General features: G+C 36.9%; 1 long non-coding RNA gene across 1 annotated transcript in view; it reads left to right on the plus strand.

Moving 5' to 3' along the window:
• Nucleotides 1-9,211, plus strand: part of LOC110312182 — a 28,361-nt gene that overhangs the window by 15,061 nt on the left and 4,089 nt on the right. Inside the window, exon 3 of the long non-coding RNA XR_002380032.1 lies at nt 2,219-2,325. This is a non-coding gene — a long non-coding RNA (uncharacterized LOC110312182). The remainder of the gene's footprint in view (nt 1-2,218; nt 2,326-9,211) is intronic.

The following is a 9,211-nucleotide window of genomic DNA, read 5'->3' on the forward strand; positions in this document are numbered from 1 at the left end:
GAGAGAGAGAGAGAGAGAGAGAGAGAGAGAGAGAGAGAGAGAGAGAACTATTTCTTCAGGTTCTATCCACCTTTGACATTGTGTGTGTGTGTGTATGTGAGTGTGTCTGAGACACTATTTCTACAGGCTCTATCCACTGCCCCACACTGTCTGTGGTCTGTGTGTCTCTGTGTCTGTGCAATACATTGTTTCTTCTTCCTTTCCCTCAGATGAACATGAATGGGGTTCCTTTTCAAATGTTAGTTCTGTCTCCAAGTTCACTATGCAGCAGCCACCCATTCTGTCCACATGTAATCTTCTCTCCACTAGCCAGAGTTTGTTATGCTCCACTTAACCCCTGTCTCTGTATAGTCATCTGAGAGTCTCTTGAGGACACACACTGGACCTACTGCAGGGAGAATTTCTATTTTCTTTTCAAGGTCACTGTTCTGTCATCAAAAGATAATGAAACATTGTTGTTTCCAGCTGAAGCATAAAGCTAAGATAGAGCAAAAGTTCTCTGTGGCACTGATATTTTATTTACATCTTGTATGAATTTCTCAACATTCTAATGTTTATATATATATATATATATATATATATATATATATATATATATATATAGTTTCCTCAACAAGCTGGTAAGCTTCCACACAGCAAAAGGCTCATTTGAACTTACACTGTGTGCTTTGTTTAAATTTAGAAAGTTCTAAGCCTAGGGGACCAACCAATGACAGCAATGGGATTACATTTAATATTTTAATGTTTGAGTCTACCCTATGACAGTTAGTAATATCACCATGAGCTTACCTTGTTTTTTTCTATGCCCCTCTAAAGGGAGATTCTGGGGACAGTGAGCCTGTCTTTGAGTGGAGTGGGAGTCCTAGGTTTTAGGGCCTGGAGTTTAGACTAAGTCAACAACCAGGTAGAAAAGTTAAAGTCCAGATGTTAGGAAGAAATACAACAAAGTCCAGGATTGAGGACTCAAATATCAGTAAGGAACCAAAGGTATGGAAGCTGGGACTCAGAAGCCAGGGGAGAAAATAAGCCTCAGAGAGGGGCTATGTAGCTGGCTATTCTACTTGAAACATATTATTGCCTGGTGAAAGATAAGTGAATTTAATATGAAAAGACACAAATATCACGGGAAAACACTTAGAACATATGACTACAGACACTCCCCCTTCTAATTCTGTTACAAGGCTCTGGCCAGCCATTGGCACATAAGCCCTGTTTCTTGCTCATCCACAGCTCTTCTGCTACGTTATAAAAGACATGTGTAAACAGAGTAAAACAGAGAGCAAACATCTGTCTCAATATTTGCTCAGTGTCTTTGTAAATAGACCTGCTGATCTGATCGCACTAACGATCACACTGTCTGTTGCATGAACACTATTTACTGCTTGTCATATGTTTTGAATGAATAACAAATGTATAGTAAGTCAGATGTGATATTGGAACACACGCTCTCTTTACATATGACATCTACATATGGTGCATCTGCAAGGTCTTACTTAATATAATTGCAATTTTCTATTATTTCTGCCACTCATCAAGTTACATAAGAATTCTCTAAATATCACAGGACCACTTAAAAAGGAACTATACTGTGTTCTATTTTCATAACTGTGTGGCGAGTTATGAGATACATTGGCACATTTAATATTTACAATAATGCTATGAGGTTAAGTGGTCTTTTTTTTTTAATTCTCCACTATGGGGAGTTCTAGTTTATAGAGTTTAAATATCATGTCCAAAATTTCAGTTGTTCAGGAGCTCAAACTCAGGTCTGTTGACTGTAAATTTATTCTCTCTCTCTCTCTCTCTCTCTCTCTCTCTCTCTCTCTCTCTCTCTCTCTCTCTCTCTCTCTCTCTCTCTCTCTNTCTCTCTCTCTCTCTCTCTCTCCCGCCAACCCCTTGGGGGTATTTATTGTTGGTGGAAACAAAGCCAGCTACAAATTTGCAAGGCTTCACAGTTTCCAACCATAATAATCTTATAGTTCTATGGCTATTCTGGAGTTTATTCCTGGACTTTATCAAGATGATCTCCACATATGCTTTGTGGCGGAAGGCTTTAGATGAATTAGGGGTCTCATTATCACCCCTTATCTGCTACCTTAAGCCAAGGATCCAGAATAATACAACAATGGGTGATTCAAAGAATCACAGTGTAATTTGTTTTCTTTTATTATGCTATTGAAATGTTCAGATTATTATTATTATTATTTGCAATGCAAAGGGATCCAAATCTTTGCTCAATGGGAAGGAGAAAACTTCCTCAGGGAGGCAGTGGACTTGCTTCACGTTGACTGGTGAGGGCAGCAGAGGGCTTTTAAGTGAACATAGGTAAGGTCACATTGATTTCTTTGAAAAGGGTGGGGGAGCACCCTCACAGAGACAAACGGGAGGGGGGTGAGAGGGAATGTGGGAGGGGGGCTTGTGGGAGGGGTAACTGGGAAGGTAATACGAGATGTAAATTAATGGAATGATTAATAATAAATACATAAAAAGAAAAGTGTAAAAAGTCTTCCAAATGGGGAGATAGCCATAGTTTACCAGCTTGGTCCCTACTGGAGAGGCATCCAACTCTCAGGCTCCTAATTACTTGTTTTCTTCATTATAATGAATATAGAGTTAAAGATTGTGTGTGTGTGTGTGTGTGTGTGTGTGTAACATGAAGCAAAAGGTGGACTAAGAGGAAGATATCTTAAGGAAAGTGGAAGGAATATCATGAAAGCTGAATTGGGGACTATTTCAGAGGAGGAAGGTATTGGCAGGCAGGAGTGACAGGCAGCAGAACAAATCAGAATGGTCTATATTCAGGAAAATATCATGATAAAACTTATTCATTTAGCTGCTGCTGCTGCTGCTGCTGCTGTGTACATTAAGGAAGGGGAAACCCAATGATGAATTGGGTTGGGTCAAGTTTGGGAGGGCAGAGAAACTGCCACATTTAGAGTTGCAGGGGGAAAAACCCCATGTCAACCATGGAGCTTTCTGCCTGTCCCTCAACAGTCTCACTTGTGAAGAGCTTTAATCATGGCTTCAAAAGAGTGTTATTGTTTTCAGTTTTGATCTTGCAAACTGTGCCTATTATTATTATATTTCTCATTTATTGTTGTTTAGCTTCTTGCTATTCATTATATTTATATTTGTTGCTTAAATCTCAATTTCTGGAAAAATATAAATTCTCAAGATGTCCAATTATGAATATTCATTCATGTCTTTCTTTTACAAAGAAACAGAGCAAGGTCAGAACATTTAGAATTAGATCTCAGTTCTAATCTAATCTCAAATCCCAAACTCTAGTTCAAAGTCTCAAAACTTTGACAGTTTTCTTCTAGTAAAAGATTATTTCTATATCTAGAAAATCAATGCGCCGCTATTTCTAAAACCCCAAACTCCCTTTCTAAATCTATTTGTGTCTCAGCAACACTCTTTAGAATGTATTTGTCAGAATGAAAATCTTTGCCTTGGAGAGTCTGAGTTCTTTGGTGTACCATTCGAATAATTTAATTATTGGATGATCCAATGGCAATAAGAGTATAGTGATAAATCAGATTAGGGAGTTCCTGTGAATCCCAGGAACAGAGATGCACATGACTTTGAGAATCTCACAGGATTCTGACCTTGTCTTAGAAGCTGGTACCTGTGATAATACAACATTAAATAAATGTATATAATTCATTTATGTAACTTGATATATATATATATATATATATCTGAACATATAATATAGATTATGTAAAGAAAAAAGACAAATAGGCATAATGACTTTTAAATCAGCTGCTTGTATGGGTCACATTATTTGTGATGCTGAAAATTAGAAGTATATTGGATAGTTATTAAACATTTTAAAGGAATTTAGAAATGAGTTAATCATACCTTCTGTGTCTATAAATTTTGAATGGAAAGTTATTTAAAACCTATAACCTTTAAATTTTACATTCATGGTAATATATATTTTGTTGTTTTAAAGCCAGGCTTCACTTTCAAGGGTGATAGCTCCCAATAGACACATCCCCTCTCTGACTCTAAGGGCAGGTATGCTCATGGTCACTTAAATGTAAACCATTTTCCCTAATGCAAATGACTAACTCACTCCTCTGCCTTGTGTGAGACACAAGGTCTAGGTACGATTAGGCAAAGCCACAGTGTGAGTTTTCCTCTAAGTCAATACAGTAGCAAAATGTTGAAGTCGTTTTCTTTTGACCTGAGCAATAAAGAAAAAAACATGAGAATGTTAATTGTTTTTATAAATAAATAAAATAATTAATTAAAATTTTTAAATAAAAATTAACACTGTTACTTTTCCTAATCATACCTAAAGCTTGTGTCCCACTCAAGTCAGAAGAGTATGAAGTGAGTGTCAACCATCAATAGGAAAATCTTTCCCACAGTGTGTAAGAAAATGACACTGATGAAACTTATTCATTCTTAAGATCCTGAGGCCATTTAGAATAGTAAACTTTTTGTTTGCTCATTTGTTTCTGCTTTCATGTTTGCTTTAAAAGTCACACATATGTTTATGGAGGGTAGCTAACCGGTGGTGATATTATTCATTTTCTTTAGACTTTTCCATTTTATTTGCATGCAATTCATGGCTCTTCTGATTTTGACATTGTGATTTGGGGTACATGTTCCCCAACTTGAGGTTAACATAGAAACAACCAAATTGGATTTATTGGAATATGTTAATTTAGAGGTCATTCCAGGCACTAAAAAACATAATATCATACTTTTTATTCAACATTAAACTCAGTGCCTGTCCATAATAGACAATGTTGTTTTATGGAAATACTCAAACTACACCATAGAAAATTATCAACAGAGTGTTAGGGATATGATTTGGTGCTTAATGGTTAGCTCACATACATGTCTATGTTCCTGGTGAATTCTCTTATGTTTTCTCATTCAGCCTGCATCCTTCTTGCTTCATCTTTTAAGCAACAGGAATCAAGGCTCCCTTCCCATTGCTCTGCCTGTCCAAACAAGAGGAGAGCAACATCTGGCTCCTGTTACCTTATTACAGACTGCTAGCTGAGCTTACCAAGGAGACTGGAAGCAGTAATGCCCCAGAAAATGAGAAGTTCACTTTGTTGGTACAGCCCCCTTTATCTATAATGCTTTTCTTTTGGTAGGTAATTATTGACACAATGTGGCATAAAGATTCTTAAGTGGCCTCTAAGATCTTTGCCTGCTGCTGTACATGTCTTTGTATAATCCATGTCTTCTCCAACTGTGAGTGAAAGGAACTTGCTTGTAATCTAGAATATGACTAAGGAATTGGAATGTGATGCCAGAGTTTGATATCATCTGCTATCAAACTCTGCACATGGACTTGATGAGGCCATCAGCTATGTTAGAAAAGTCCATTTGTCAGGGAACTATGGTAACCTTTAAAATCTGAGGCAGCTCGTTGCCAATGATCCATAGGGATCCTGATGGTCCATTCTATAGCTACCAGAAGATGAATTCTGCCAACAAACTAGGAGAGAGAAAACTGCCTCAGTAAGGCTCTAGATCAGAATATAACCCAGCCAATAGCTTCATTCTTACTGCAAAATCTTAAAAATACCCACACAACCCATGCATAGATTTCCGGGTCATAGAAGTCATGGGTGTATCTTTGCTAAGTTTCTGAGGTTCTAAAATGAGATACAAATAATTGTCACTATCTACTTAATATTTTCCCCAACCCACTGTATTGTATTTGGGGATCAAACATTTCTTAAGTATTTTATTTTTTTTTCTCAGCCACCTATCTACCTTCTTCTGAAACCCATAACTTTGTAGCCTCTAATGCATCATTTGAATTTTATCAAGGTGAATTCTGTCATTTGTCAGCTGGTATCAGCCACACCTTTCCTCTCAAGGGTGTCGGATGGATGAAGTAGGATGATGCCTTAAGTCCTCTCCACCCAGATTTTATCTTTCATGATGATTCATTCTGTATCTCCTAGATTTTATTGCACAACATCCCTCTGCAAACATCCTTATACCCACCATTATTTTTTTCATAGTTGGTTTCCCAAGTTGAGAGCAGTGTTTAGCTCCTATTACCTTACTATAGACTACAAGCTGGACTCACTAAGAACAGTAGTGTTAGTGATCTTACAGAAAATGCAAGAGAATTCTGAAGTTGCTGTCTTTCGAAGTGCTTTGGTAATTGTGGAATAGGTTGGCATCATAAGGTCAGTTCCATAGTCATCATCCCACTAGATAGAGCAGAATGTACAATTACCTTGGCACCATTAAGTCTAGTGAGAAATACATGACAGTATTAGTCTCCTAATTGAATAGAGAATGAAATCTAATCCCAAACTATTAAAAGAATCAGAGCAGACCCTTAGGATGTGCAAAATGGCACAAATCATGCATGAAATATAAGATTGCAGAAAATTTATAAAGAAAAGAACTTAGCAACATTTGAGTAGCAATCATAATGCATAGCATCTTTTGATACTGTTTGCATCATAGGCAATACAAAATGGTTCTGTTGTAGTTCATCAAAAGACCCTTACTCACAAGGACCACAGAGACTGCCGCCATTACTGCAAAACACATGAGGATTTTTATTGATCCAACATATTGGGGACTCCCCTCTCACACGCAGGCCAGAGGAGAGACCAAGAACAAAGAAAGAACACACTTTTTATACCTTTGTAAGGGGCAGATTTAAGCAACAGGGTTCTCATTGGTGTCATGGTTTGTATAGTGACTAACTAACCCTTTGGCCTAGTGACTCACTTTGCTTGCCCCCATGGTGGTTTATTATGATTTGGTCAGCAAAGTAATAGAACATTAACGTCACAGCTATTGACATCAGGGGAATTCTCGCAACAAGTTCAGGGTGGTTTGTGGTCTTTGTCAGAATTCAGTGTGAGGCAGGGGGTGGGGGGAGGAGAATTGCTAATCTTGTTATGGCTATTTCTTTGAGAACAGCTAATATTATTTTGGTAGCTGCAGGCTTAATCATTTTGACCACTAAAACTATGTTTTTACATTTGTTTAGTCAGCCAGCTTCCTTATCTGGCTCTGCACTTGGCTGGCTAGTACAGTTTGGAAAGTCCTTTTCAAAGGGAGAAGTTACTGGGTGGTCTTGAATTCATTTTGGATATTACAGTTCATTCCCAATGTCTCGTGCCATATGAGTCTCCTTACTCTTTAGAGGTGGAAAGTCTCACAGTTTCATAAACAGGAACTTTCTGTCATCACAGTGAATCAATACAAAAAAATGAATTTGTAACAAAATTGATTTTGTGCTTTGCATGGCATAAGAAGATAGGAACTAGCAGTGTTTGCCTGTGCATGATACTAATATGAATTTAAGTAGTGGTTCTAATTCCACGTTGGTTGACTGTGTGATGCATAATTTACTCAGTATCCCTCATCTACTATTTCTCCATCCTTGTTTAGGACATGATACTGCTATATGGGCTTGTTATAAGAATTAAATAAGATTAAGAATATAAAACTTATATTATGGTACGATGTGTTCAATATCTATTGTTATAAAATGATTTAATATCAGTTAAACCTTGCATACATAATTATAATTACTATCATATTTTGTTTTAATATTGCCTTATGCTTTAACACATTTTATAAGTTATAGAAAACAAACAAATAAACAACAACAATGACAAAAAAACTTAAATGCTGTCAATGCTGTGGTATTAGAGAGATAGGACTCAGGCTGAGAAGTAAAAATTTTAATGTTCAAGATCTTTGTGTTTCTATAAGGTTTTTTCCTTTACCCATTTACACAATAGAGGTGATGTGTTCATTCATTCAGCTTGGAGCATAGTTCTTTGCATTCTCCTCTTGGATAGATATTTGCTTCTCTAGAGAAACTGACAGTAAGCCTAAAACAAGAGTACATTATTTTGTAAAAAGTTAGCACCGGTGTAAAGAATAGGAGAACTTATTTTAAAATAAGTTACTGATTACACAAATATAAGAGACGTAATATGAGATCAAGATGAAAGAGAGGTGCCAAAGGACAAAGTGTAGCAAAAGATATTCAGGGGTTCAGGAGAAAGACTTCCTGCTGATCAGGCAGACTTTCTGGAAGACCTACATGTGTGTGCATTATCCTAGGGGTATACACACATGTTCATATCCCTCTCTGCACATTGTATTTTTATTCTTTGCTTTCCTTACTACAGTTTTAGATTTTTCTTTTTGAAATAATTTAGAGATGAATACAACAGGTAGTTACACTACTCATTTATGCCACGAACACAAAAATCAGTAAAACCAAATCTTTGTATAGCCTATTGTAGGATGGAAAATGAAATATGGACTAGAAAAACACAGTTGTGGTAACATACCATGGGGATTGAGATGAATTTAAATTGGTCTTAGAATACAAAGTTAGGAGTCCAGTTCCAACCTGAGAGGATAAAAGGACAGGAATAATAAGTGAGGTAAGTATCAGAGGACTTAACTAGGCAGACACAAGACTGTATTATTAAAGGGTGCATGTTCAAAGCCACAAAGATGTAAGTGACCAGAGTCTATTCTGGGACATACAGATAACTCTATATAGGTGAAATACACTGAACATGATCAGGGCAGTAGGAGCAGCTAGTAAATCAATTGGAAAAAATTTCAATTACTTCAACGATCACGAGGAGAATTTTAGATTATACTGTAGCAATTAAAGGACATTTAAGTCAGGGAGAGACATAATATGTTTGTAAAGAAGAGTGTTTATATGTAAAGAGCAGACACTAAGAGCTGGTGAGGATGGAGCTGATGAAGGCCATTACAGTCAGTATGAGAAATAGTATCAAGAACTTGGCACATGATAGTGTGGGATAGAAGTAGGGAAGAGGACTGAGCATCGACAGCAGGCATGAACATACAAGAAGCCTACAGAACTCCAAATAGACTGGAACAAAAATATAATAATAATGATACTGACATATAATAATCAGAATAACAATACACTAAATAAAGACAGAATAGTAAAAGCAGTAAGGGATAAAGGTCAAGTAACATATAAAGGCAGGGCTATTAGAATTACTCCAGCCTTCTCACCAGAGACTATGAAAGCCAGAAGAACCTGGACAGATGTTATACAGACACTAAGAGAACACAATTGCCAGCCCAGGCTACTATACCCGGCCAAACTCTCAATTACCATAGATGGAGAAACCAAAGTATTCCACGACAAAACCAAATTCACACATTATCTTTCCACGAATCCAGCCCTTCAAAGGAT

The sequence above is a fragment of the Mus caroli genome, chromosome 17 (genome assembly GCF_900094665.2).
Source record: "Mus caroli chromosome 17, CAROLI_EIJ_v1.1, whole genome shotgun sequence".
Taxonomy (NCBI): Eukaryota; Metazoa; Chordata; class Mammalia; order Rodentia; family Muridae; genus Mus; species Mus caroli.